Source organism: Chelonoidis abingdonii, chromosome 7 (assembly GCF_003597395.2).
Source record: "Chelonoidis abingdonii isolate Lonesome George chromosome 7, CheloAbing_2.0, whole genome shotgun sequence".
NCBI classification, from domain to species: domain Eukaryota; kingdom Metazoa; phylum Chordata; order Testudines; family Testudinidae; genus Chelonoidis; species Chelonoidis abingdonii.
Window position 1 is genome coordinate 99,153,815 of NC_133775.1, and position 27,732 is coordinate 99,181,546.

General features: G+C 44.8%; 1 protein-coding gene and 1 long non-coding RNA gene across 13 annotated transcripts in view; one reads left to right on the top strand and one right to left on the bottom strand.

Annotated features, from left to right (window-relative positions):
• The window catches only part of JADE2 (jade family PHD finger 2), a 139,267-nt gene that overhangs the window by 41,126 nt on the left and 70,409 nt on the right, over positions 1 to 27,732 (top strand). The gene's annotated exons all lie outside the window — the stretch shown is intronic.
• LOC142047126 (uncharacterized) lies at positions 13,408 to 20,207 on the bottom strand. Its single transcript, XR_012656307.1, has 3 exons — positions 17,956 to 20,207; positions 17,522 to 17,634; positions 13,408 to 13,474 (listed from the first exon to the last, which is right to left on the bottom strand). It is a non-coding gene; the product is annotated as an uncharacterized LOC142047126 (long non-coding RNA).

Sequence of the window (27,732 nt, forward strand, 5' to 3'; positions counted from 1 at the left end):
GACTTAGTTCGGGTCGGTGTGAAATCAGGTCTAGGATGGGTGATAGGTTTTAGGCTACGTGACCCAGCATTGCAGCATTCATGTTCAGTTTATTGCTCAAAACGAATCCTTCAGTGTGGCCTGGGAATGTGCCGACAGAGGACCGAGGTGTTAACGTGGAGCTTTGGGATGGGATATGAACTCAGGCTCCTCCCCCCGGCCAGATGTTATGACAGAGATGTGAGTGCTCTCCCTTGAAGAAAGTCCTCTCTCTTTCTTGGATGGCTGGACATGAGTGAGAGAAGGACTGTCGGGGACACCAGCTCTGCATTTGCCCAGGCTGGTGGCATTTTGAAATGACCCAGGGGTTTGGAGAGGGTAAAATAAACATGAAAGTCCACACACGCATTAACCTGTTCAGTGATTTATGGGCATGCAGGGTCCACTGGGAAACTCAGTGCCTGTGCTGGAGTCCCACTGAAGTCAGTGGGAATTGAGGCTTTGTAAGGGATGCAAGACTTGGCCCGATAACTTTAACCTGCTATCTTTTAGTGCCGTCCACTTTAACACATTGCGCACGGAAGAGGAAAGAACAACGCCAGCTGCTAAATAGACAGACAGCCACCAAAGGCAAGCTGTAACAAATGTATCAGTCTAGATAACTATCGTTTCAATACATATTTTAAAATAGGCAACATAAAAGATCCGTAGCTGCTCAGGTAGGAAAGGGATGTGGAGTTACTGCTGTCATCCATACAGAAGCGGAGCACTAGGTATACCAAAAGGCCAGCAAGATCATCTGCTGTCTGCACTGAAATTCAAGGACACTTTTTTAAAGCCAGAGACTTAACGCCTGTGATGAGATTACATAATACTTGTTGAACTGCAGGACAAGGGGATCGTGACTCCTAGCTGGTGGGAGTGTCCAAAAGTCCCAGAATTTGGGTCACAAGTCTCTCAGTGCGTCACACAACTACTCCCTTGGGACTCCCTTGGCACATGTTATATCCTGCTAAGTGTAGTAAATGTGGCCGAAGATACTGTTGCAGCATGATGCAAGCAGGGGGAACAATCCAGTGTTTCCCTCTGGCTAGCAAGGGTAAGAGAAATATTAGTAATGGGGGCTAACAGACACCATCAAGAAAAAATATCTGGCATGAGGTCTTTCATGGCCTATGCCTACAGTTCAGACAAAGCTAAGCAAATTGTATTAAGGATTTGAGGCTGGATCAGGTAAGTTGCAGGACATGGCCACTGTGTCCACAATCCCCCAGCTCCATTTCTGAAGACTGGACTCTATTTTTTCTATTAAAATTTATTTCAGTTCTTCCCTTTGCCATATGATGACACCCAACTGTCCAGATAACTCCACCAGAACTTAGGGCAAGTTATCTGCTCTATTCCAGTGTGTTGCTGCCAACAGTGTGTCCACCCCCTGAGCTGTTTTCCTTTTCTCTTCTTCTTCCTTTTTAACTTATTTGAATCATTTGGATAAGAATATTAAAGATCTTTGGGTTCCATGCCTTTAAAATGGTACGGGTCACCGTGGAGACCCTGTATGTTGTTAATCTTTAAAAATCAATTTAAAAAATGCTTTCAGGAGCTCAGCAGGGGAAGATGACTTCAGATTATATGCAGGAAATTCGGTTTTGCTCCTCAAATGATGGAGGAATTTCAGTAAAGTCAATAACCTTGTCTGAAGCACAGTTTGTCCCTCGGTGACAGCTGCTATTGCAGCTGCCGGCCAAAAGTTATGAAGTAAACTTTTGTACACACATATCCCCCCCTTCCCAAGAGAAAATATAGCAAGAAATGAAACTTTAATGAGAAGTCTGAACACATCAGAAGGGAAGTTGTAAAAGGGACTGTTGAGGTGACTTACTCCTTGAAAAACACCTGTGTGTGGAATATCTTTTTTTAGTCGTCTTTGATAACTAACCACAGTCTGAACTCGGAAATGTCCAGCTCTTGGACTGAAGGCTAGTTTGGAATTTATTTCAAGATGAAAAGTGATAGCTTGGCACTGCCGCTGCAGTAAGTGCCCATCTAAAACCAGCCTGGGAATTCACATTTTTGCAAAAAGCTTTTGTTTCTAGGCATTTTGTTGGACCTCGTTTTTTTTCGTAGCTTTGTGAGCCAAATTTTCCTACCCCTGCCAGGGGACAGGGAAAGCCTGGATTGCAGTGGAACCTGTCCAAGTGTGCTGCACGGATGGGAGGCTGCACAGAGGCCCTGGAAAGGACAGTTCCATCATGGCTCTACAGTGGGCCAGGGGATTGGGTTGGGGCAGGTGTGTTGCCAAGCATGGCCATCATGCCCACAACCACCCATATCCACGCATTTAACTCTGCGTCCTGGAGCTATGGGAGCATTCACACTCTGTCCCTGTGTCATGGGTAGGATCCCAATGCCCCATTTCCACATATATTTCCCCTGTGCACGGATAGCCTGATCCAGCTGTGCACAGGGCCAGGATTTTACCTTGAGTTACAAAGTGGAAGCGGAAACCACAGTTTCCTGTATCGTTAAAGCAGGTGCAGTCATGCTGTCCAATGCAGCGCATAGTATTTCAGCAGGGCAGCTAGCAGCAGCCTTCATCTTCGGTCCTGAGGGAGCAGATAGAAGCAGTCTCTCTGCCTCTCGCTCTCTCTCCCTCACCTCAAATTCTTCAAATTGAAAACTGCCCAAGAGAGTTCACTTCTACAAGGCCCAATCCACCGTTTCCCTGCTGTCATTTTCACCAGTGCAAAGTGAGTGAAATAAAGTGCCTTCCTTCGGATGTGGTAGCACCGCACGCCCACTTTGCACTCCATTGACCCTGAGTAGAGACTGTGCCCAGTATAGAGTTGTGGTGAATAAGGCCCACAGAGAATAAACGGTGGCACTGTCAGATTTTCGCTTTTAAATCCCACAAGTGTCTTTCATCACACAAAACAGGAAGCAGAGCAGATGTATGTGTATGCCCTTCCTCTCCAGAGCTCCCCGCTTGCTACAGTCATTGGTCCAGATGTTTTCCGTTTTTTGGTGCGGATGGGATAGTCACAGTGATGAGACATGGGTTTGAACTGCTAAGCATGGATCTGAGCTGGATCCCCTGGCATCTCCTGGTTTACAGTAGCACAGGAAAGAACGTTACTCGCCTTAAAATTTGTCTTCTCTAGGGGCCATTGCTAACTCTTCACATTGCTAACTGCATTTTAAGCATTGAAAAGAAAAATATTTTCAGGACCCACAGTTTTACTTGTCTGAAAACTTATTTCCCCCCAGTACGAGGGCTTAACTTTTTCCCTGTCCATCCCCTTCAGGGGTCGTTAATTTAAAATTGAAATTGCATCAGCTCTTCCTCCCAAATATTTTTATAGTGTCAATCTTATTTCAGTTCTGAGCATAGGAACACTGTGTGCATTTGTCAGGGCATGAATCCACAGTTTTGTTTATGTTAGGCCCTACAGTAAATTTTTGCTTTGTTTCTTGAATATTTTTTTCCACTTAATGATTTAAAAAGAAATAACAGCAATATCTCAGGGAATCAGGAAGTCAAACCTGTTAAGGAAAAAAAAGTCCAAATTTGGTTACGGTAAGTGATATATAGAGCCTAATTGACATCCTTCTGCCTTTTTGAAAACCCTGTGCTCAGGTAGGCAACGTAGGGTGCCTAATTCTCATTTAGAATAAGGCCATTGCAACTGCTGTAGCAGTGTAAAGGGACCTTAAAACAGGTACAGCTCAACCCTTTACACTGTCACAGAGGGGTAAAGTGGCCTTTGCATACAGGAGAATTAGGGCTGTAGGTTGATGAATGCTCTGTGCTAACTCACTTGTGCTAATGCTGTCACTTTGACAGTGATTTGTATGTGAAATTCCTAGAGGGGAGGAGAAGCCACACAGAGGTCTGGGAGCTGTGGACTGGTGTGTCATAATATATTTAGCAAATCATGCTGCAACCTACCGGAAAACAAATTCCATCTCTGGGGAGCTAGGGAGCATTTAGACTGTGAGCCGATAGATATTTTGTGCAAGGGGGCGAAGGTCACTTCCTACCCAGTGAGTCAATCTCTGGCTCCCAAAAGGATTTTATACCCAGCTTCTGCCATTCTTTTCATCTTTCAGCTGGGATTTGAGAAATGAACTCTTCCTACTTGTTCGTTGCCTCTAGGTCTTGCAGATCCAAAGCTGAAAATTAGATCTGGAAACATTTTATTTTCTGGAGCGCTGAAATGTCAAAGATGTGGGTGAGGCGGAGAGGAAAGGATTTGTTTTAAGGAGCACTTTCCCCAGAAAACAACCATCTGAAATGACTGAAACCAAGAGCCACCTTAAAACAAATGGGTTGCTGAATGTGAGCACTGTTGAGTAGCAGGGGATGGAGGGACTGAGTGTCCATGAGATCACCTGGCAGGCGGTACTTAGCAGGGCTGTTCCCCCTAGCTAGCCACTTCTAGTTGACCAGTACCTGATAGGGTTTTATTTTGTACAGATGTGTGCCTGAGAATTGGCCAGAGTTTAAAGGGGCCCAGCACAGATATATAATGCCATTTGAAGCTGAATGAAAACAGGGGCAATGAGCAATTAAAAGCAAGTGGTCGGCACTGGACTGACAGGTTGACGTGCTTTGCTTGCTCAGCTCATGCTAGCATTAACCCACAGCTGTGCACCTACAAGAATCAGGTAGTAATGGTAATACTTTGCCTTTCTGTGGAGTCTACAATCAGAGGGTCTCACAGCTCTTTACAGCTCTAGAATTAAACCTCGCCACATCTGTGTGACGTAAGGGTTTATTTCACTGGTGGGTAAACTGAGGCACAGAGGCTACGTGACTTGCACAATGAGTCAGTGGCACAGCCAGGAATACATTTCAGGAGCTCCAGCTCACAGTGCCCTGTGGTGTGAGAGGCGCTGCTTCCTCTATGTAGCTGATCCAGTGAGTTTTCAGGATATAGCTCCCCTGAACACAGGCTGTCATTCTGTTGGTAGACAGATAGAATTTGTTCTTGATCAGTAAACACAGTCTTCCACCATATCGACAGGGTTTGAATGTAAGCACTGAGCAAGGTAAAATAACAGAATAAATGGAGGAGCAGCAAAGTTAATGGGAATTGCCCACGATCACACAGTGTGTCAGTGGCAGAACTGGGAACAGAGCCCACAAGTCCTGACTCCCAGTCCTCTGCTCCAAATACTGGAAAACACCATCACATCCTCGTATGCGCCTATGACCCTGTGAAGCCCCCTCATGTCTGAACAATGAGGATAGAGAACTGACTAGTGTGTTTTGTCCCTGTGGATTTGGAAAGAGATGCAACCCACCAATGGGAGCTGCTGGAAGCAGCGGCCAGTACGTCCGTCGGCCCATGCTGCTTCCCGCAGCTCCCATTGGACTGGAGCGGCGAACCGTGGCCAGTGAGAGCCGCGATAGGCCAGACCTGAAGATGGGGCAGGTAAACAAACCGGCCCGGCCTGCCAGGGGCTTTCCCTAAACAAGCAGCCTCCCAAGTTTGGGAAACGCTGCCCTAGTTTATTTATGAGAAGGTCATGCGGGACAGCAGGGCCGGCTTTAGGAAGTGCGGGGCCCAATTCGAACATTTTCGGTGGGGTCCTGGCAGGGATGACTTTAAAAAAAAGTGAAAAAGAAAGCCTCTCATTTCTTTCATGCATTATTTACTTTCCATAACTATATGAATAATAAAATTATATACATTGCATCATATATGCTGTTGATTGGCTATTAATGACCGCTGTTTCACATGTGTGGGTCCCCGCCACTCCATCTCCCTGGGGGTGTGCACATGTGTTGGTCCCAGCAGCTCCCTGCCCCCTCATTGAAGCAGGTGTGCAAGGTTAATGCCCTGGGAACTGCAGGGCAGCAGTGGACATGGGGCTGGCTGGAGGCAGGGCAGGGCTGACTGGAGGTAGGGTCTGGCTGCAGGCAGGGCAAGGGATGTGGGGCTGGTTGGCGACAAGGAGTGTGGAGCGGGCTGGCTTCAGACAGGGCTGCAGGGGGGTGCAGCAGGGGTTTGCAGGGCTGGAGACAGAGGAGTGGCGGGACTGGCTGGGCAGTGGGGTGCAGCAGGGGTTGACTGGAGACAGGGCAGGGTGTGCGGGCTGGGCAGGGTGTGCAGGGCTGGTGCGGGCAGCAGTGTGTGTGTGGCTGGCTGGCTTTGGGCAGGGCTGCAGGGATGTGTGGCAGGGGTTGGCTGGAGACAGGACGGGGTTTGGCAGGGGTGGCTGTGGGCACGGGGTGCAGAGCTGGCTGCAGGCAGGGGGGGCCAGACTGGTGTGGGCAGGTCATGGGGTGCAGCAGAGGCAGCTGGAACCTCAGCCCTTTAAGTAGCCCCCAAACCCCCTTCTACCCCGGGGACCTTTTAAATAGCCGCGGGAGCTCTGGGGAATGCATGGGGGAGGCAAGGCTCCGGCGGCTATTTGAAGGACCAGGGTGGCAGAGGCAGCTGGAGCCCTGGGCCCTTTAAATAGCGCCCCCCCCCCCGAGCCCCTCACTGCCTCAGGGCTCATGGGGGCTATTTAAAGGGCCCAGAGCTCCAGCCGGGGTCGCGGGGCTTGCCGCGCTCTGGCCGGAGCCGCTGGGCTTGCCACACTCCGGCTGGAGCGCGGCAAGCCCCGTGGCCTCACTCTCCCGGCTGGAGCCCCAGCTGGAGTGCGGCGAGCCCCGCGACCTCGCTCTCCCGGCTGGAGCCCCAGCTGGAGCACGGCAAGCCCCGCGACTCCGTTCTCCAGGCCGGAGCGCGGCAAAGCCCCGCCACCCCGCTCTCCCGGCTGGAGCTCTAGCTGGGAGAGTGGGGCCACGCCGTGCTCCCGCCGGCGCTTCACTCAAAGGAGCGGGACCATGGAGCAGACCGCAGCCGGGGACCGGGGTAAGTTAAAAAGAAAAAATTAAAAAGGTGCCTAAGGCACGGGGCCCTCTTAGGCACGGGGCCCGATTCCCCGGAATCGGCTGAATCGGCCTAAAGCCGGCCCTGTGGGACAGTATCAAAAGCTTTGCTAAAATCAAGATATACCACGTCTACAGGCATGTGGACCTATCACTGGCCGTGTAGACTAGATTTACTTTTCTCAGTTTGAGATGCTGTCTGAGTTTTGACTTAACAACAGCTTCCCTTGAGGCTCAGCTGCAGAAGGGGCAGTGGAGGATTCTGCAGCAGCTTGTGTGTCCTTGTAGCAGTGGTGTTGGATTTTTTTTAATACGATGCAATTTGGGTTCCTCTTTTGGAGTCTAATGAAGATGTGCATCCTCTCGGTAAGTGTGGGATTGGAGTTTCAGGGACTCATTCTGTAAAGGGACAGACATGATATAGATCTAGTATTTTCACAAGGGGATACTTTTGTGCCAATTTTCTTGGTATCTGGATGCTCTGGCCTTAAATTTACCCTGATTCTATTACACTATCAAATATACATAGATTCCTCTGAAAATCAGGATTAAATCCTGATGCTTTTAGCTGATCAAAAGATAAAAAAATCCAAACTGAAGTGGCCTGTGTCTGCTTAAAAGATTAGAAAAAGTGACCTAGGGGAGAAATAAAGCTTCCTGTTTGCATGAGCATTGCTGGGCCTCTGCAGAGTCTCACTGCAGCCACTTCGTGTTCTGGCTGTGATGGCCTGACCTTCCAAAGAATCAGTGCGGATGGTATGCAGCTCCCCTTTGCAGGACAAAGGTTCCTGTGCAGCCCTTGTGGCCCAGTGGCTGTTTTGCCTCAGTGAGAACTAAGTGAAACCGAGTAGCAGGATCCGAAATAGAAATTCAAAAATCAAAGCGCCCTGTTAGGTGAGTCTACACCAAGAGTTGGTCTCAACGGTCAGTCGTGAAGTCCTTACGCACTTCACCCATTCAGACAAAACTTCCATTGGATATGCCTTGTCTCACACTGTTCCCTTTGTTTGCAGTCTCCAGTCTTGTGAGTGTCTTGGCTGAGCACGACATGATTAGTGCAAATATTGTATTAGGAATGTGGATGAGTGTCAGATCACTGGGGAGTGGTATATCAGGCATCACTGACTTCTGGTGTGACATCATGCTTTATCATACCTCTGGGGCCAGATCCTGAGTTGGTGTAATTGGTTTCAGTTTTCCTGAGTAACATAAGGCAATTTCTGCACACTGCAGGTTTCCCATCTCTAAAATTTGCTTAGTTTGTATGTTAATGCGAGAAGTATGGGTAATAAGCAGGAAGAACTAGAAATGCTAGTCATTAAACACAACTATGACATAGTGGGCATCACAGAGACTTGGTGCGTTAATACACGACTGGAATATTGGTATGGAAGGGTACAGCTTGCTCCGGAAGGACAGGCAGAGAAAAAAGGGGGGAGAAGTTGCTTTATATATCAAAAGTGTAATACACTTGGACTGAGGTTGAGATAGAAATAGGAGACAGACTTGTTGAAAGTCTCTAGATAAGGATAAACAGGGTAAAAAATAAGGGTAATGTCACGGTAGGGGGGGTCTACTACAGACCACCTAACTAGGAAGAGAAGGTGGATGAGGCTTTTTATAAACAACTAACAAAAGCATCCAAAGCACAGGACTTGGTGCTGATGGGGGACTTCAGCTACCCAAACATCTGTTGGGAAAATAGCACAGCAGGGCACAGATTGTCCAACAAGTTCTTGGGATATATTGGAGACCTTTTTTTTTTTTTTATTTCAGAAGGTGGAGAAAGCCACTAGGGGGGAACTGGTTGAGAATTTGAAAGTGGAAGGCAGCTTGAATGAAAGTGATCATGAAATGATAGAGTTCATGATTCTAAGGAATGGTAGGAGGGAAAACAACAAAATAAAGACAGTGGATTTCAAGAAGGGGGACTGTAGCAAACTCAGGGAGTTGGTAGGTAAGATCTTTTGGGAAGCAAGTCAGTTCAAGTGAGTTGGCAGTTTTTCAAAGAGACATTATTAAGGGCACAAGAGCAAACTATCTCACTGTGTAGGAAAGATAGGAAACATGGCAAGAGAGCATCCTGGCTTAACCAGGAGATCCTCAATGATCTGAAATGCAAAATAGAATCCTACAAAAAGTGGAAACATAGATCAAATTACAAAGGATGAATATAAACAAATAAACACAAGTTTGTAGGGACAGAATTAGAAAGGCTAAGGCACAAAATGAGATTAAACTAGATAGAGACATAAAGAAAATATTCTACAAATATATTAGAAGCAAGAGGAAGACCACGGACAGGGTAGGCCCATCACTCAATTAGGGGGTGGGGGAAGGACGACAATAACATAAAATATGGAAATAGCAGAAGTGCTAAATGACTTTTTTGTTTAATTTTCACCAAAAAGTTTAGTAGCAATTGGACATCTAACTCAATGAATGCCAGTGGAAATGAGGTAGGATCAGAGGCTAAAATAGGGAAAGAACAAGTTAAACATTACTTAGACAAGTTAGATGTTTTCAAGTCACCGGGGCCTGATGAAATACATCTTAGAATACTCAAGGAGCTGATTGAGTAGATAAAGATTCCAGAGGTCTGGAAAAGGGAAAATATAGTGCCCATCTATAAAAAGGAGAATAAGGACAACCTGGGGAATTTCAGACCAGTTAGCTTAAACTTCAGTACCTTGAAAGATAATTAAGCAAATAATTAAGCAGTCAGTTTGCAGACACCTAGAAGATAATAAGGTGATAAGTAACAGTCACTATGGATTTGTCAAGAACAAATCATGTCAAATCCATCTAATAGCTTTCTTTGACAGAGTGACATGCCTTGTGGATAGGGGGAAGTGGTAGATATAGTAAATCTTGACTTTAGTAAGGCTTTTGATACTGTCTTACATGACCTTCTCATAAACAAACTAGGGAAATACAACCTAGATGGAGCTACTATAAGGTAGGTGCATAACAGGTTATCAGTGGTTCACAGTCAAGCTGGAAGGGCATATCAAGTGGGGTCCTGCGGAGATCAGTTCTGGGTCCAGTTCTGTTCCATATCTTCAACAATGGTTTAGAAAATGGCATAGAGAGTACACTTATAAAGTTTGCGGACAATACCAACCTGGGAGGGGTTGCAAATGCTTTGGAGGGTAGGATTAAAATTCAAAATGATCTGGACAAACTGGAGTAATGGTCTGAAGTAAATAGGATGAAATTCAATATGAACAAATGCAAAGTACTCCACTTCGGAAGGAACAATCAATTACATTGCACATATACAAAATGGGGAATGACTGCCTAGGAAGAAGTACTGTGGAAAGGGATCTGGGGGTCTTAGTGGATCACAAGCTAAATATGAATCAATAGGGTAACACCATTGCAAAAAAAGCGAACATCATTCTGAAATGTATTAGCAGGAGTTTTGAAAGTAAGACACAAGAAGTAATTCTTCCACTCTACTCCGGGCTGACACAGCCTCAGCTGGAGTATTATGTTCAGTTCTGGGTGCCACATTTCAGGAAAGATGTGGACAAATTGGAGAAAATCCAGAGAAGAGCAACAAAAATTATTAAAGATCTAGAAAACATGACCTGTGAGGGAAGATTGAAAAAAATGGGTTTGTTTAGTTTGGAGAAGAGGAGACTGAGAGGGGACATGATAACAGTTTCAAGTACATAAAAGGTTGTTACAAGGAGGAGGGTGAAAAAATTGTTCTTTTTAACCTCTGAGGATAGGACAAGAAGCAGTGGTCTTAAATTGCAGCAAGAGCAGCCTAGGTTGGAGATTAGGAAAAACTTCATGATTATCAGGGTGGTTAAGCACTGGAATAAATTGCCTAGGCAGATTTTGGAATCTCCATCATTGGAGATTTTTAATAACAAGTTATACAAACACCTGTTGGAGATGGTCTGGATAATACTTAGTCCTGCCTTGAGTGCGGGGGACTGGTCTAAAAGACCTCTCGAGGTCCCTTCCAGTCCTATGATTCTGTGATTCTATAATACTTCCCTTCCTCGCAGAATTGCGGTGAGGATAAATTAATTAGTATAGGTGAGGTGCTTAGTACTCTGGAAGTGGGGGGTACATAAGATCTCGCATAGATCTTGTTGAATTGTGTTAGGGCTGGTAGAGCTTTGCCTTTGCACATCACACCTGAAGAACATCTGAGAAACCCACAGAAACCTATGCTGCTTCAGAGAAGCATATTGAAATTAGTGAAAGGCAGGTTGGTTAAGGGTGTTTTCTCTGGATTGACTGTGAGCTGTCCTGAAGTGATTCTGCTGAGAACTCCCATGCACTGTCTTGTTATAGAATCAAAACCATCCTCCCTGATTTCAGGGTTCAGGATGAATGCAATGGATCATGAATTTAATTAAGAAAGGGTGTTCTTAAAACAGGCCTGGTTTTGTGTGACCTCACACATCCTCACAAAAAGCTTGGTTTTTTTTGGTTCCAATATTTTGTACCCATCCATCCATACGACAGTGGAGAGCTATACAATCTGGATCATATTTGATCATAATGATGGTAATATAAAATTTATGCCAAGGTTGAGGTTTTTGCAGCTAAGCCTATGTAGCTTCATTAACAGTTTTATAGATGATATTTGGCTAATTTCTAAGCAGCTGCAGGATCACAGTCACATGCTCTGAAGCCCATAGTATTGGCAGATGTGTGCCTACTGCTTGTCAGTTGCAAAACCTTTCTCTATTGTCCTTTAATAGACAGATGAAAATGAGTGTATATCTGTTTGCGTTATTGAAATAATTCTGGAAACATTATCTGGCTTAGATAATTAATTCCAGATGCTTTAACGTTAGTAGCTTGGCTCCAACTATATAGAGAGGCAACCTTTTATATAGAGAAAACATACGCTCTAACTTCTTTGGTTTTACTAGTAGCAATTCCAAAATATAAATTGCTTCATTAAATTGAAATCAGCAAAATGTTAGCAACCTGCCTCCTCTGTTTTAAGAGGTTTGGCATACAGTTTCACTCTATAGACATCTACCTGGCAGCCCGACAGCACTTTCAGGGGAGCCCAATGTAGAGGTAATGTGGTATAGCAGATAGGGCACTCATCAGGAGAGGCAGGAGACCTGCATTCTCTGCCACTGACCTGCCGTGTGACTTCATTTCTCTGTGCGTTTGTATGCTCTTCCTCCCTTTGTCTGTCTTGTTTATGTAGATGGTAAACTCTAGAGCAGGGACTGTGTCATGTTGTATGATTGTGCAGAGTGTAGGGCTCCTGTCTCAGCTGGGGCTTCAAGGATTTATCGCTCTACTTTTTAAAAGAAAACAGAATGTTTTTTTACAGATGGCCTGTTGGCTGGCGCTGAATGCTGGTAGGATATGGAGGTGACATGTTTAATCTAAGTACGGCAGGGCTTGGCTAGCTCCCAGGGCAGAGTGTTCTGAATGCAGCTGTTAGAAGAGTCTCACTTTTTTGGAGGACTGAGAAATAGAAGCTCTTTGAGCAAATTCCCACTTGGACCAACCGAACAACATGGGATTTTGTTCACAAAATTACCATATTTAAGTTCTACCCCCGTCTCAAACCAATACAGGGAGGCCTAGAAAGCACTTTAGGGTGGTAAGACACTTGTTTACAATGAGGTGTGCAAGGGAGAGTTTGTACAGCCACTACCAGCACCTGCTAAAACAAATAACTTAAATATGTGACTGACATAAATAGGAAAGGGAAGACAGTTTGAAGAATAACTAACAATGAGTGGGTCAAAAAGCTCATCTCCCCAGAATCACAAGGACAGGATCATCTTCCCAGAATCACAACTCTTATATTTCCTACATCCCACGTTTTATGAAATCTGCTAAAATGTAGTGGATATGATTAGGCGGCAGAAGAGAGAACTGCTCCAAGGAGACTATCTTAACTATATTTTATATACCGGTAGTTCTTGTATTTATCCTCCATATAATCAGCAGTTACAGTAAATCACAAACTTTGCCATGTCACTTTATGAGTCTTTCTCTTACTAACTCGCTGCGGAAGTTCTTGTTGGGATACTGGTATTTTTAAAGGACTTGAGGAACAGATTGGCTCGAAGGCTGAGTAATGGTATTTAGAGCCTTTCAGCTCTAGGTTACTGGTTAAAGTCTGGCCTAGATCAGCATCAAAAGCCCTTTGTTATCTTCCGGTTTTTTGGATGGAGGGCTGTGTGCCACACACTGAGGCCTTAATTCAGTTCCTTGAGACAAAAGGTTCTCTTTATAGAGTAGTATGAGCTCAACGATGTAAGATAGCTTTTGGCTCCTGTTATCTTACAGGGCAAGGAAGAAGCGAAATGAGGACTCCGCTGTACAGCCCTTCTTATCTAATGGTTCACAAGGATACATGGAACTGCGCATTCACCAAAGATCTAGTCCGTTGCATGGTTTGATTTTACCACAGTGAAGCCAGTTCATTGGCTTTCCTGTTTTCCAGGCATGAACATTACAGCACACGCTGGATGGATTTTAATGTTTACCTACAGGGGTCTCCATTTTTCTGCAAATCAGAAAAGCCATCTCCATCCTTTCCACCTCTTCTGTGCAACTGCAGAGCTGCAACTCTTCCATATTTATTGCAGCTCGGGAGATCGAGGTCTGCATTGTATGAGATTAAAAATGAGAAAAGGTTTTAAGCCCCTACATATGAAGGATCTATCCATCCGTGCATCCTGCACCCATCTACATGGTATCAGAAACTGTGAATGGGCAACAGGGGATGAGTCACTTGATGATTACCTGTTCTGTTCATTCCCTCTGAAGCACCTGACATTGGCTACAGATGGACCTTTGGTCTGACCCAGTATGGCCATTCGTATATTCAGAGCACCTTCCATTAAGTTAGTGTGAATTTGTTGTGGGGGAATGTTGCAAACTGGCTGTGAGAGGTCCTTTCACACAGCCTCAGGCTATTGCATATTAGATATTTAGCCCTCAACAGACACTGCCTTTGTCCATGTTCTGTTGTTAGGGCCTTCAAATTCATGATCCATTTTGGTCAATTTCATGGTCATAAGATTTTTAAAATAATAAATTTCATAATTTCAGCTAGTTAAATGTAAAATCTCATGGTGTTGTAATTGAAGGGATCCTGACCCAAAAAGGGGTTGTGGAGGGGTCACAAGGTTATTATAGGGAGGTTGTGGTACTGCTACCGTTACTTCTGCGCTGCTTCTGGTGGCAGCTCTGCCTTCAGAGCAGGGCAGTTGGAGAGGGTGGCTGCTGGCCGGGATCCTAGCTCTGAAGACGCAGCTTCTGCCAGCAGCAGCAGCAGCAGCATAGAAGGATGGGATGGGGTATGATATTGCCACCCTTACTTCTGCGCTGCTGCCTGGAGAGCTGGCCCTTCAGTCAGCAGCTGCTACCCTCTGGCTGCCCAGCTCTGAAGGCAGTGCAGAAGTAAGGGTAGCAATACCACAATTCCCCTAAAATAACCTTGCAACCCTCCTGCAACTTCCTTTTGGGTCAGCACCCCCAATCTCAGGAAATGCTCGTCTCCTCTATGAAATCTTGATAGTATAGGGTAAAAGCACATAAAAAACCAGATTTCATGGTCCGTAACCCATTTTTCATGGCCGTGAGTTTGGTAAGGCCCTATCTATTGTTTAAGCAAGTCCCTGATAATCTTTACTTGTTCACGCGGTAACTATTTTCCCTGGGACTAGTTGGTATCAGACCTGAGTGCTTGTTTTCCAGGTCTCTTTTCTGATCTACATCGAAGTTATTTTCCAGGCACTGAATAAGAGTTGAGATTTAGAGTATGTCTACACTACCCACCAGATCGGCGGGTAGTGATCGATCTATTGGGAATCGATTTATCGCGTCTAGTGTAGACATGATAAAATCGATCCCCGATCGCTCTGCCGTCCACTCCGGAACTCCACGAGAGGCGGAAACGGAGTCGACGGGGGAGCAGCAGCGGTCGACTCGCCGCAATTCTTACAGCCAGGTAAATCGACCTAAGATACGTAGACCTAGCCTAAAATAATTCGTTTGTCCAGCTAGTCTTACTCAAATTTAGCCTGAAATATAAATGTGAGAAATACATGAACATCAACACTCTGGACTTTATCTACTCTGCTGAGTATCAGGCTTTTTTATATGGTGATAAACAGCTCAGAAACTAAATTGGAAAAGCTGTCTGGGTTTAACAAGGTGGCTATTTAGTGCCTCCTGTTCACTTATTTTTCTTTTTTTAATACATCAGAGAAGAGTGAATCAGTTTCCGCTTAGAGGATTAGATTGTTCCAAAGGTCTGGAAGGACCCATGCTGGTTACAGATTGTTACTAGAGGATATTGTAGAGGCAGAAAGGGGAAAGGGAGCATTTTCTTATTGTACCTGTTAATTGGGATTCGGAGATTCAGCTCCATTTCCATAAAAGGAACAGTTTTAGAATGCACATCTATCAGCAACCTGTGCTAGTATCTGAGGAAGTCCCCCAACTCTAGTCTTTAATGCCAGGTAAAGAAATACAGGCATTTTCTTGCAGGGATTTGCAAACCCAAATTGCAAGACCCTTGATAGTGTCACAAATCCAGAATGAAATGAAGAAACCACTGAAGGGTGAAAACATGGGCTGCAAGCAGAGGGATGCATTTTGTGGTCCTTAATTAAGTCAGTGGGAGTTGTGCTCAAGTAAGGATCATGGAATTTGGTTCAAAAGTACTTGCTGCAAAGCTCAGTGAAGGTGTCTCTAACCGTTCCTTGTACAGAGCTATTGATTAAACTACCAGAAGAAAGCTGTCTTAACTGATCAAGGGCAAATTAGGCCCAGAGCATGCAAACTCTCACTCTCATGAGTAATAATAATCATTAATAGTGCCATTGGCTTCATTAGAACTGCTTGTGTGAGTAAGGATTACTCATGTGAATGAGGGTTGGCTGGTCTGGGGCCTTCCATTGTGCCAGAAATCTATCTACCTAGCCCTTGCCTTCTAGAAACACGTTTGGTGCAGTCTCTGAAATGAATATATACCACAAGAACCAGCAATTCGGACCAGTTATCAAACTGAAACTGGTGAATCTGCAGGTTAGCTTTCATAATACTTCACCTTTGATCCCCTAGCCTGAGCTGTTGCCATTAGCTGGGGACTGTGTGCATATGAAGTTCTGTGGATGGACTAAGACACTTGCCAGAACTTGAGTATTTTTTGGCTCAAGCAGCCAATCAGGAAATACTACAAATTCTTATTTTTCTGAACGAAACAGTCCTAGGGATGCCAGCTGAATATGTTGTTTTAACTGATTTTCTTTGAAAATAAACAGTTTTCTTGCCCAGAGTGTGCCAGGGCATACTGCACCATTATTTTCCTCCTTGGGACCAGCATCACCAAGAGCTTTGCTGGTGCATCAAAAATGTACTTTGGCCAAAAACACTGAGTATTCTTCCAATCTTTCCCTTCCCTCAAGGAATGCTACTTGTACCTTTTAAAAACAGAATAGCCCAGGTTTTGCTGTTAGTCACTCCAATTACAATTCTCCTACCAATTGCTTGTGCTAGAAGTTAAACTGGAGCCTCCAGGGTGCCAAACATACATCACAGACTGTTGAACTAGCCCAGTGCAAAGCATCTTTTGTTGACTATAGACAAAAATATTAATGAATAGAATCCATTATTAATCTGAAACCTGGCTGCTGAAGACGCTTACTGGCTAATGATGCAGCTAGCCCAGGTGACTTAAGTACCATTTTAAAATCAAACCACTGTCAGCCATTTTAAAATATCTTCTTGGTATATATTTCCTTATCTGAGCTGTGAATGAACCTGTAGCCTTGGGATTATAGTTGTGTGACTGATGGTTTTATAGCCCTGGATAGCAGTTACAGATAATGGCATATCCAAATCTGAAAGTATGACTCCAATCACCATAATGTCTAGGCACGAACAGACTAAGGGTCATGCAGTCTCTGAGTGCCACTGCAGTTGTTGGCATTGATACCATTTCATCGTTGCCTGTGATTCCATCACTTTCTCTGATGTCACCTGGCCTCTATTCTAACATCTTAAAATCTGCCATAGGACACAGAAGGGATAAAGTGTAATAAATCCATTATCTTAAATTCATGAGAAGATTGGGCATCTGCTCTGAGTGGCCTACTAGATTCTATTTTAGTAAACAGATACAGCCCTAAGAAAATGAAAATCATCTCTTCAAATTGCAGAATGCTTTTTTTAAGTTCTTGTGTGCTGCAAAAGAATTCCCCCATGAATAAAGCTGGCAGTAATAACAATATCAGCATCCACTGAAGGCTGCTGGCAGAATTATCTTTCCACTGACTTTCCTAAGCTGATTTATTTATGGGCAGTGGACAAGACTAATTTAGTCTGGGATGTAGGTAAAGAGACGATGACTGACTAAAGCCTTTGCTGTAATAAAATTAAGTATTTGCATAAGAGAAGCACTATGCGGGATAATTTATCATTTCTATCTAGCACATTAAAGGGAAACATTCTGGATATAAAAAATAAAATAAAATGCATAGGCTCTTCAGCTGGGTGAAGCGTTTGGGTTTTGGAGATGATTAGCCAGGGGAACTCACTCAATATTTTTTATTAACATGTAGTATCCTCCTGGTGCAGCCCTGGTCCTCAAGAGTGGTGGAGCCCACTTAGCGCTTCTTCAGAAGTGCCTCTGAGACTTACCTTACGGCTAATGGACCTGTGCTGCTTGGATTGATCACAGTTCTCAGCTCTTTGTTGAAATGAGCTCCTTGGTTGAAACCAGACTTCTGAGATTTGGTGCTTGCATCTAATAGCTGGATAAATAAAGGAATAAACACAGCTCAAAGAGAAACAGAGTTCTGTAAAAGGAGAAAACAGCTGCAGAAAGCTCCTAATACGTCACTGTAAAACAGGATCATATGGCAAAATATCTGAGGAAGGGTGTAGATGGAAACAAAAGGTGAAAGAAAAAGGCCTAGACATCAAGAGGAAATGGGTGAGCAGCCCCACCCCCCACACCCCCGGCAGCAATCAAACACCTTCTCCACCAAGGAATCACATCCTTTTTACTAAAGTAAAGAAACATAATCAGAGCCCCCAGAAGCGAAATGGGTTCAACCCTGAAGTGTGCCTACCAGATTCTCTGTGGACGTTGTCCCGTGAACCAGAAGCTCTACGGATTGATTTGAAAAACAGAAGTTTTATAGTTAGGACTCAGCTGCAGGGTGGTAGCAAGTCTGGCCAGTGCCTGTGGTGTGCTGGTGCTGACACCCGTCTCCCACCCTTGGTGAGTCTTCTCTGGAGTTTAACTGAGACCTGTGCCCCACCGACGAAAGTGTAGCACTCAGGGTTGTGCTATCATCTCTCCGGGTGTTGCTGGAACCATTCCCCAGGCTCTGGAGCAAGGGAGGCTTAGCGAGTGAGACTGTCTTCTCCCTCGGGTGGAACCCTCCAGGCTATGGAGTTTCGGGGCTGGCAGGTTGCCACTTCTCTTTTCCTGGTGTATCTGGCTTGTGGCGCGTGACTGCCAAGGGGATATGGAAGCTTGTGGCTCCTTTCCGTGGCCAACACTCTGTGGTAGGGCGTAGCCCTTCCCTGCTGCCTTCTTGAGGGCAGCTAGCGTGGGGTGAACCCTTGTGTGAGCCTCTAGCTCCTCACATCAGCTGGGATTCTTCCCTTCTGCTCAATACAGACACAAAGTGACTGCTCCCGCTGCTGGGAAATGAATCACTTTCCTTCCCTTAAAATGTGCTTATCAGGTCTCTGTGCACATGAGTGCAGCCCCAGGCATGAACATGATTTCCCTGGCTTGGGGTTAGTTGCCATGGATGCCCTGCTTCTCCCATTGTGGCTCAGCCAGTGCTGGCTATTTGGGCACAGGTGCCTGTGACAGGCCATCCTGTAAGTTCCTAGGGAGCCAGTCATCTTCCCAGTTACTGCTTCTGGGCTACTGCAGGAGCTGCTGCTTTAAGCCTCATGACAGTGCTGGTGGTCAGGCTTCCCAAGTGCACCCAATAAACTGGCTGGAGCCCGCTCAGGGTTGAGCGTTGAATAGTGATCAGTGAATCATCAGGGTTATGGACAGCCACAAGGGGATAAAGGAACAATTGTATGCCATACCTGCTCCACCTGTCCCTGGCCCTTAGCTAAAAGGGATATTTCAGGTCCCAGTTATTTAACATGTTGTCACGATCATTGCTGCATCCCGCTGACTTCTCCCTCCTTCCAGCAGAAGAGTTTTCTGGTCTTTATATTGATCAGGAATGATCACAGTAGCGTGTCAGGACATGTAACAAATCAGATTGGCCTCTGGATATAAGGAGTATTGGTCAGTCATCAAGTAGGAGCATCTGTGACCTAAATGTTGGAGCACCAGGCCAAGAGATGTGGGTTCTGTTCTGAGCTCTGCCATTGGTTCACTGCGTGGGCAAGTCACTTCACTTCTCTGTGCTTCTCTTGTTCCAAGTATAAAGCAGCAACAGTGATTCTCCCCCACATTTGTAATGCGCTTTGAGAGCTATGGGTGACAAAGAATTATGTAAGGGCGAATTATAATTAGTACCATCACCTGCCATCTCTGTTGGCTCCAGTGTTGCATCTAACAGGTTGGACTTTTCTGTGTGATTTGAGATAAAGAGCTGATAAATATAACCACAGATGAGAGAAAGAGAGAAAAAGTTCAACTTTGAACTGTGACTGAAGTTGAGCAGCTTGGGTCTCATCCACTGAACCATCAAGCTATCACTTTCTCGCCTGTTTCCTTTGTCCTCCTCTTAGTCCCCCTGTTAGAAGAGACAGGTTTCTCCCCTCTTTCTACACAGGGTTATTCACATGATAAAAATACCATTTTAAAGATGTAATCCAGAGATCCACCAGTCCGTGTGTATAAGAGATGGGAATTTAGGTACCGGTAGCTCTAGTCATTTCAGGGAGTTTGCCCAGGTTAAAAGGGAAGCTGTAATAGGCCAGTTGCACCACACCCTGAGCGGAACCGTCAGAGGTTTCCTGTTCTAATATCACTTATTAACATCTCCCTGAGATGAGTCATCTCTATCTGTCATCCGTCATGTCACTACAACTGGAGGCACAAACTCACTGCTTTAAATGGAAAAAATGTATCAGCCCAGTCCAAAGCATATCAGGCAGCAACAGTAATGTAGTGTGTGATCTGCTGGCCATGTGATTACCCTGAGCAGTGTGATAAACTCAGGACAGACAGCTACAAGAGAGGGGTAGAAACCAGTCTCAGTGGGTTAAAAGGCCCTCCTCCCTATCAACTGGGGGGTAACTATGGGTCAATCAGGTTCAGCTGAGAAGGGGTTGCCAAGGTATCTGTGAGAATCAGCTGAGAGGGAGCTACCTGAAGTTAATTAGGATCAGCTGATTCCAACTAAGGGCTGTCTGAGACCTTTTTAAGCCCTCCCCTGGGAGGAAGGCGAGGGGGAGGGAAAAAGCAAGTTTTACCAGGAGGAGAGGCAGTATTTTCTCCCACAAGGGAGAAATAGACTCTAAAAAGGACTGGTGGAGGAAAGGAACAGACTTCCCATGTGTTCCAAAGGGGACCTGATTACCCAAGCCTGTTTCACCAGGACTAAAAGCAGCAGAGGCTGCGGAGACCAAGAAGGTGCCTTGCCACAGCAGACACAATATATATGTGGACTTGCAGAGCCAGTGACTAACTACATCTTCCTTTCAAGGGTGATACTAGAACTGGGAGCTCATAGCATATGAGCTGCTCTAAGTCCAGTGCATCAGCCTACGTTCACAAAAGTTCAGTGGTTCAGGGCTGAGGTTGTTCAACTTTATGGAAGCTGGGAAACTTCTCTCCCTTGATCTCCCCCAACAACCATCTTTCCTCCTGCCCCTCCTCCTGCTAAGGGTGTGTGTGGGAGCAGGGCTTCTTGAAAGGAGGCAGGTGGGAGCTGGCTGCAGAAGCTTTGTTCAGGTGAAGGGGCTGTCTCAGTTCCAAGCTTGGTGAGCCAAATGTCAGGTCTGTGTTCCTGAATCTCTCCATGAACTGATGCCCTCAGGGTGGATGCTCTACTTTGGGGCTCTATTAGATGACCTCTTCTGGTAGCCTGCCCCATAACTCCTGAGCCCTCCTGGATTGGAAGATGTAATGTTTTCTTAGGATTCTATGAGTCTGAGGAAAGAATGCTGATTTTAAATGTTCTTGTGCTCTGTGAAGGTGCCAAATGGATGTCTGTGGGGATCAAAGTCTGCTCCACTCATGCCTGAACCCTAGTCCTGGGAGTCTACCTTCAGGGGTGAAAGAGTATTTCAGTATCTATGGGATATTCAGCCCTTAGCATCTCTCCTGGAGACCACTAATAGCAGTGCCAACTGTGGGGGAGGTTTTGTGATGTGGACATGAGACCCCCACCACCATCTCATTTCACATAAGTAGCCATCAGAGTTTGTCTGTTGGTTGTAACTGACCTGGGCTAGATTTGAACCAGTGATCTAGAACTAAAAAGCTCTGTAACCCACAAGGTGTAATCAGAGGCATCCATCATGCTGTGTTGGAAACTTTCCTTTTGCACAGGTGCAAAATACTTTGGCACAAATCTTGACCCTAGGGTTTGTATTTTCTGGATTGTTTGTGTGCATAATTTTCATCAGCCAGTATCACAATTAAACATGGAGGTGGAGAAATTGTGCATGCACATGACCGGTTAGACATCTGAGCCCTGACATTTTGCCAGACATTCACCTACTTGGCAGTTCCTGTTCAAACAATCACTGCAATTGGGCATGCAAAATATGCACACATATTTTTGCATTCACATTTCTGAATCTCTTAGCTTAGATGGTAGTACTGCTTTTTCAGGAGATCCTTTCCTCCTTACTCAGTTCTTACTCAGAAAAAAACTTCCATGGAAGTGAGTGGGTTTTTACTGGAGTAAGGACTGCAGGATCTAGGTTTCAACTCCCTTCCCTCCTCCCCCCAAAGGATCCATGTCTGAGATAAATAAAACAATCATGTTGTTATAATGGAGTAATGATTTTCTTTAATGCATCTGTATTTTACTTAGTGACTTTTAGGCATTCACATTTATTTCTTTATTGTTTTCATTCTCCTTTGTGGCATTATTTATCCTCTGCCCACTCTCCTTTTTTGGCCCGTTTTTAAATGATTCCCCTTTGGAGGTATGGATCACCCAGTCCTTGTGACATTTTCCACCCCTTCCCAAGGGTTACGATCGATCCTTTCTGTTCGCTTAGTATCCCCTGCCCATCACACACAGCCTGTAACGCTCCAAAATGTTACGTTGGTCATGCATCTCATCTCCGCATTGCAGGTTCATCGCTGCGTAACATTGCTTTCATCTCTCATTGTTCCCTATGTTAAACTTCAGGAAGCTCATTTCTGAGCTTTTCAGAGCACATTATTCCTGCATCCTGCTGACATCATCCTTATTTGCTTAGTCATTAAGCCCTGTTTTAGTGACAGTGCAAAGGTGCACCAGTGTAATGAGAATTCCTGGGCACCGTGTTTCTATGTGGTGTGGATACCGCCTCCAGAAGCCAAGGGAGAACACAACCTTTCTGCCATCCTTAAAGAGGAAAGGACAGTACCTCCGGTGAGTGTAAACTGGGGAAAGGGCCATGGCTCTACCCCATTTGAAGAGGCTGTTGCCAGCAGCAGCGCCTGGCCTGGTGAGTCCTGGAGCTCCCTGGGCTAGGACTGCCTAGTCCCTGCACAGAGAACACAAAGTGGAAGGAAGGCTCTTTTCTCACTGTAGTGTGTGGGATAAATTCAGTGACATACATGGAGCTCCACTGACACCAAGGGGGTTTGCATAGGAGCAGACTGGACTTCCATCATAGGCTTTGTTGGGAAGCAGTAGTGCTTTGTTTTCTGTTACAGAGGTAATAGGTCCTTACTGAAGCTATCATCACAGTGGTTTGTCGCAATGGTCCATTCAGTCCAGGGTAACTAGGGTTAGTGTAGCCTGAAACTAAATAAATGCTCCCCCCTTCATAGGATCTCTGAACCTGCTGTGTTAAAACCCTGAGGGAGGATAGGAACCAAAATAGGAAACCCACTAAAATCTCTGTGGGGCAGGAAAACTCCAGACAATGCATGAAATTCCTGCTGTGCTGCAGAACAAGGGTTTTGGAAAGTTGCTTTTTTACCATCCAACTCTTTTGCTGTTTGGATTAAAGAAACCTATCAGAGTTGTAAGACAGTGCCAACGATCTGAGTCTATTAGCTGCCTGCTCCATAAATGGCACAGTAATGAACTCGTAGCCTGGAGTTTGCTGTTTACCTGATTACGATTTAAACAGAAAACAACCCAATAGAAACCCTTCAATACAGATAAAAGGAAACAGCAACACAGGCAATTAAAGTAATTAAGAGTGTGGCCTTCACTTTCTATCTCAAAACAAAATCAATACAGGGCCAGAGCTAGTGCTGTGTGTCCCCTATGCAGACAGCTGGTGTGGGGCTCTTCCCAAGCCAAGATAGGGGTAAGGGCACAGAATAGCAGCCTTCTTGCCTCTGTCCACTGGCCCATGCTCCTTGGGAAGATGAATGGCTATTTTGCCAACGTCTGGAAAGCAAGCTCCCTAGATATCATCTACCCCTAATGCCAGCTGTAAATCCGTCCTCCCTCCTCAAAAACACCTCCTGCCAAATGGCAGTCCATTAACAGACCATACGTATCCCTCTTTCAGGGCACTATTGACATAATTCTGGTATGCAAGCATTCAAGAGTCATGAGTCAGAACCCAAGAATTACTTTTGAGGTTCTTTTGCATTTCCTTCTGGTTTCTGAGTCATTAGGGTTTGCATTTTCAATATCTTCTCTGCAGCCACGAGACCTAGGAAGTTTATTTTTGGCTTTTAAAACTAAAGCTGAGATTTTCACTTAATCACTGGATTCCAGGAGCTGGGGCTTGAAGAAAAACACCAAATGTTGTGGAGCTCACAGTAAAATCATGACATTGCTGCAGACATTCTCATTTTTTTAACTTCAAGTACCATTCAGGATTGCATTGTGTATTTAACTCTTTCTGGTATCTGAAAAATCTAAGGTGTATGAAGCAGAATGTCTCTTCCCAATAATTGTGGAGATATAACAAGGGGCTATTATTAAATACATTGAGGGGGTCTTTCATACTACTTCTCTCCTCCCCATATGCACATGCCTGCTGTAACTCAAGGTTGCTTAATTTGCTAATGGATTTGTAAAACCAGACTTTGCAGGGGCTGACTTTGGAGCAGTACAAAATACTCCAGGCTAATAAGAATGGCCTCTTGTGTTTTTTCCTCTTTCTAGAAAACAGAGATGCATTTCCACTGCAGTGTGTTTGAGCAGCATAAAATCACTTCCCAAGTGAAACAAGGTTATGGCCCGATGCCAGCAAAACCTCCGCCTGCCTGTGTAGATCTTCCAGGTTTATAAGTAAGTTAGTGGAAATGTGAATGAAGCCGAGTGGCAGCAGTGTAATGGTTTGCGTTTGCCTGATTAATTGCACTGCAAAGTACTTTTAGGGCCATCGGCAAGGGAAGTTGATTAGCTTTGGGATCGGTCCCCAAATGGACACATTAGCACAACAGAGATAACCACGGCAACATGTCTGGCATTTATGTGCAGGCAGCTTGGGCATCTGAATCAGAGAAGTATAAGACAAAATGGCTGCTTGGTAAAAGTCCGCACATATTTTTAGGAAGCTGTTTTTCTCTTGCATTTTGTTCCTTCTCTCATTCAAGAAACAAGCATCAGAACCGCAGCAGGGACAGCACATGAGGAGGGATTTTTCAAAAGGAAGATAGTTTGCGGAGTACAAAGAAATGTTGTGAAAGACCAGGCAGGACTTAAAAGGAAGGCTCTGCTGGCTGCTTTCAGGAATTTAAGCACTCAGAGCAAGGGGTTTTTTTTAAATTAAATATTTATTGTTATACACTAAGGCTTGTCCCTCCTGCGTGTGGCTGGAGAATTTGCTCTGTGATCCTGATAAGAAGGATGTTCCATCAACTTGCTAGGCAAACTTTGGCAACTTAAATTAACTCTTCATTTTCTTACTCTATGAGCATATTTGCCTTGTTCTTTAGATATATGGCTTTCAGGTCACCAATTTCCCTTTAGATTATAGTGAAAGTGGGGCCTGAATGGCCTTTTTTTTTTTCATAGTGTTATAAATCAAGGATGCAGGTTTTTCTAAAGGATCACATTATTAAATTGTAGACTTTCTTGGTTTCATTGCGCTGCCTCGCTCCAAGCAATGTCTCTGAAGTACCTGATCCCCTGTGTGTGTGTTTGCATATGGCAGAGGGGGATGTGTTGACTTTTAGGAATACTGTTTTACACCAGTGCAAGTGAATGCAGCCTATGACATGGCTTGGGACCCTGCTGCTCAGCCTACCCTGGAACATTCTTACAAAACCCTCTCTTTGTTCCTTTCCAGTCCCAAGTTTGACAATCTGTCCCAGCCACCTTGCCTGTGTGTACTAAGCCCCTTCCTAAACAGCAGATACAATTATATTAGCAGACACAGTTTTGAAGGTGCAAATACAGTTTCCCTGGCCATTACTGAGCCATGTTTGAACAAGTGTTCTAGATTAGTGAAGGACCTGATTTAGATCAAACTTCTGCACGTGGTTTTCAAAGGGCCATTCTGAATACAGATGAGCCTGGCAAGCTGCATATAAACTGTGTGAACAGGCACTCTATTTAAACTGGGTTTATTAAAGCCAGCTCTCCCAGTGCAGACAAGGCCTGAGTGAAATGAGTTTTGATCCCTCAGCTCATTATACCCAAGAAACATTATCTCGAAAATCCATGACTTAATTCAACATATTTGACAGCCTCCATTTAGGAGAAGCCTAGGACTAAGTCAACATATAGACGTAACTGCCTGTTGCTGCTAGCAAGTGTGATCAGTGAATCAGGGTGTAGTGATTGCTGTGACAGAGTGGGCACCTGGATTGTTACTTAGCCTCAAGACACAGGGCATTTCAGCATCCAGTTCTGTCAGCTGCATCAGTGTCATTGTAAGTAGCTGTTGGTGCAGGACATAGACAAATGGCAAGGATGGTTGCACTGGGAAACAATGCAGCATTTCCTTCCCAAAATGCAGCATAACAGGGGAAAGTGTTTGATTCACCTCCACCTTCTGCCCTCATTTACATGAGTGCAAAGCACTGATTTAGCAGCATTTTTTAATCATTCTGCACAGGTGTAAACTACTGCAGAAGGTCCTGGACAGTGGAGCATCTGGCCTCTAGTGCATTGCTGTCTCAGAGAATCTAAAACTTACCTTCAGTAAATGTGAACCAAGCATTCAACCATCTGTAACTGTAGCTGTTTTTCTTTGGTGCCAGACTGGAGGGGTAGATTTCAACCAAAGCCTCACAGAAATGCTATTATTACAACTGATTGGAAAATGTGCAGCATCCTTTTGTGCATCGTCTCATATCAAGCAATACAGATTATAATTCAAGTGGCAACATTGAGTGTGTCCCGATAATCCGGAGTAAGGACGTTTTGCTTCCCAAGGCTGAGAAGCGCAGGTGCAGTGTTGTACTTCAGAAGATCTAGGATCAAGGTGGATTCTCATACCAGTGCAAATAAATTGTAATGCCATGGACATCAGAAGAGTTACACTGGCATAAAACCAGCATAAGTGAAATTAGATTCAGGCCCCCAGTATTTACCCTGTCTCTGTACATATCATAGAGCAGGAACTAACTACACTGTTAAAGTAGCTGTTGAGTCCAGGGTCAGCTCAGCTACCAGTTACTGGATCCGTTTAATCTCACTGTAAGACCTTGGTAGTAGAGTTTGTCTTCATGAGACTAATATGAACAGCTTCACACCAATTACCTGGGCACTGCCAAATTCTGCACACTTCAGGAGACTTCACTGGGAATGAAATAGGCTTTCCTTTTGCATAGCTATGCCAGCCTCAGAGTCGATTTACTGCATTGTCAGCCAGGTTTTAAAAAAGCTCAACATCCAACAGCTCTTATGGTCCTCAATGGGAGCTGATGGGTCCTGAACACTTTTGAAAATCCTGGCCTTACTGTGCAGCATATCAGTTTTAGAATCATAGAAGGGTAGGACTGGAAGGGACCTGAATTGATTATCTAGTTCAGTCCCCTGCACTCAGTATTATCACTCAGTACACTCAGGACTAAGTATTATCTAGACCATCCCCAAAAGGTGTTTGTTCTTAAAAATCTCCAATGATGGAGATTCCACAACCTCCCTAAGCAATTTATTCCAGTACTTAACCATCCTGATCATTAGGAAGTTTCTCCTAATGTCCAACCTAAACTGCCCTTGCTGCAATTTAAGCCCATTGCTTCTCGTCTTATCCTCAGAGGTTAACGAGAACAATTTTTTACCTCCTCCTTGAATACTTTTTGTATATTTGAAAACTGTTATGTCCCCTCTCAGTCTTCTCTTCTCCAAACTAAACAAACCCAGTATTTCAGTCTTTCCACGTAGGTCATGTTTTCTAGACCTTTAATAATTTTTGTTGCTCTTCACTGGACTTTTGCCAGTTTGTCCACATCTTTCTTGAAATGTGACTCCCAGAACCTGACACTCCCAGTGACACCATATCAGCGTGGAGTAGAGCGGAAGAATTACTTCTTGTGTCTTACTTGCAGTACTCCTGCTACTACATCCCAGAATGATATTTGCTTTTTTTGCAACAGTGCTACACTGTTGACTGGTATTTAGCTTGTGATCCACTATAACTTCTAGATCCTTTCCACAGTACTTCTTCCTAGGCAGTCATTTCCCATTTTGTATGTGTGCAGTTGATTGTTCCTTCCTAAGTGGAGTACTTTGCATTTATAGAGCAAGGCTGTGGGCATTAGCAATTCTCATTCCTGACTTTGCCACTTGTGTGACCTTGGTTCAGTTATTTGACTTCTTAGGGCCTCAATGGGT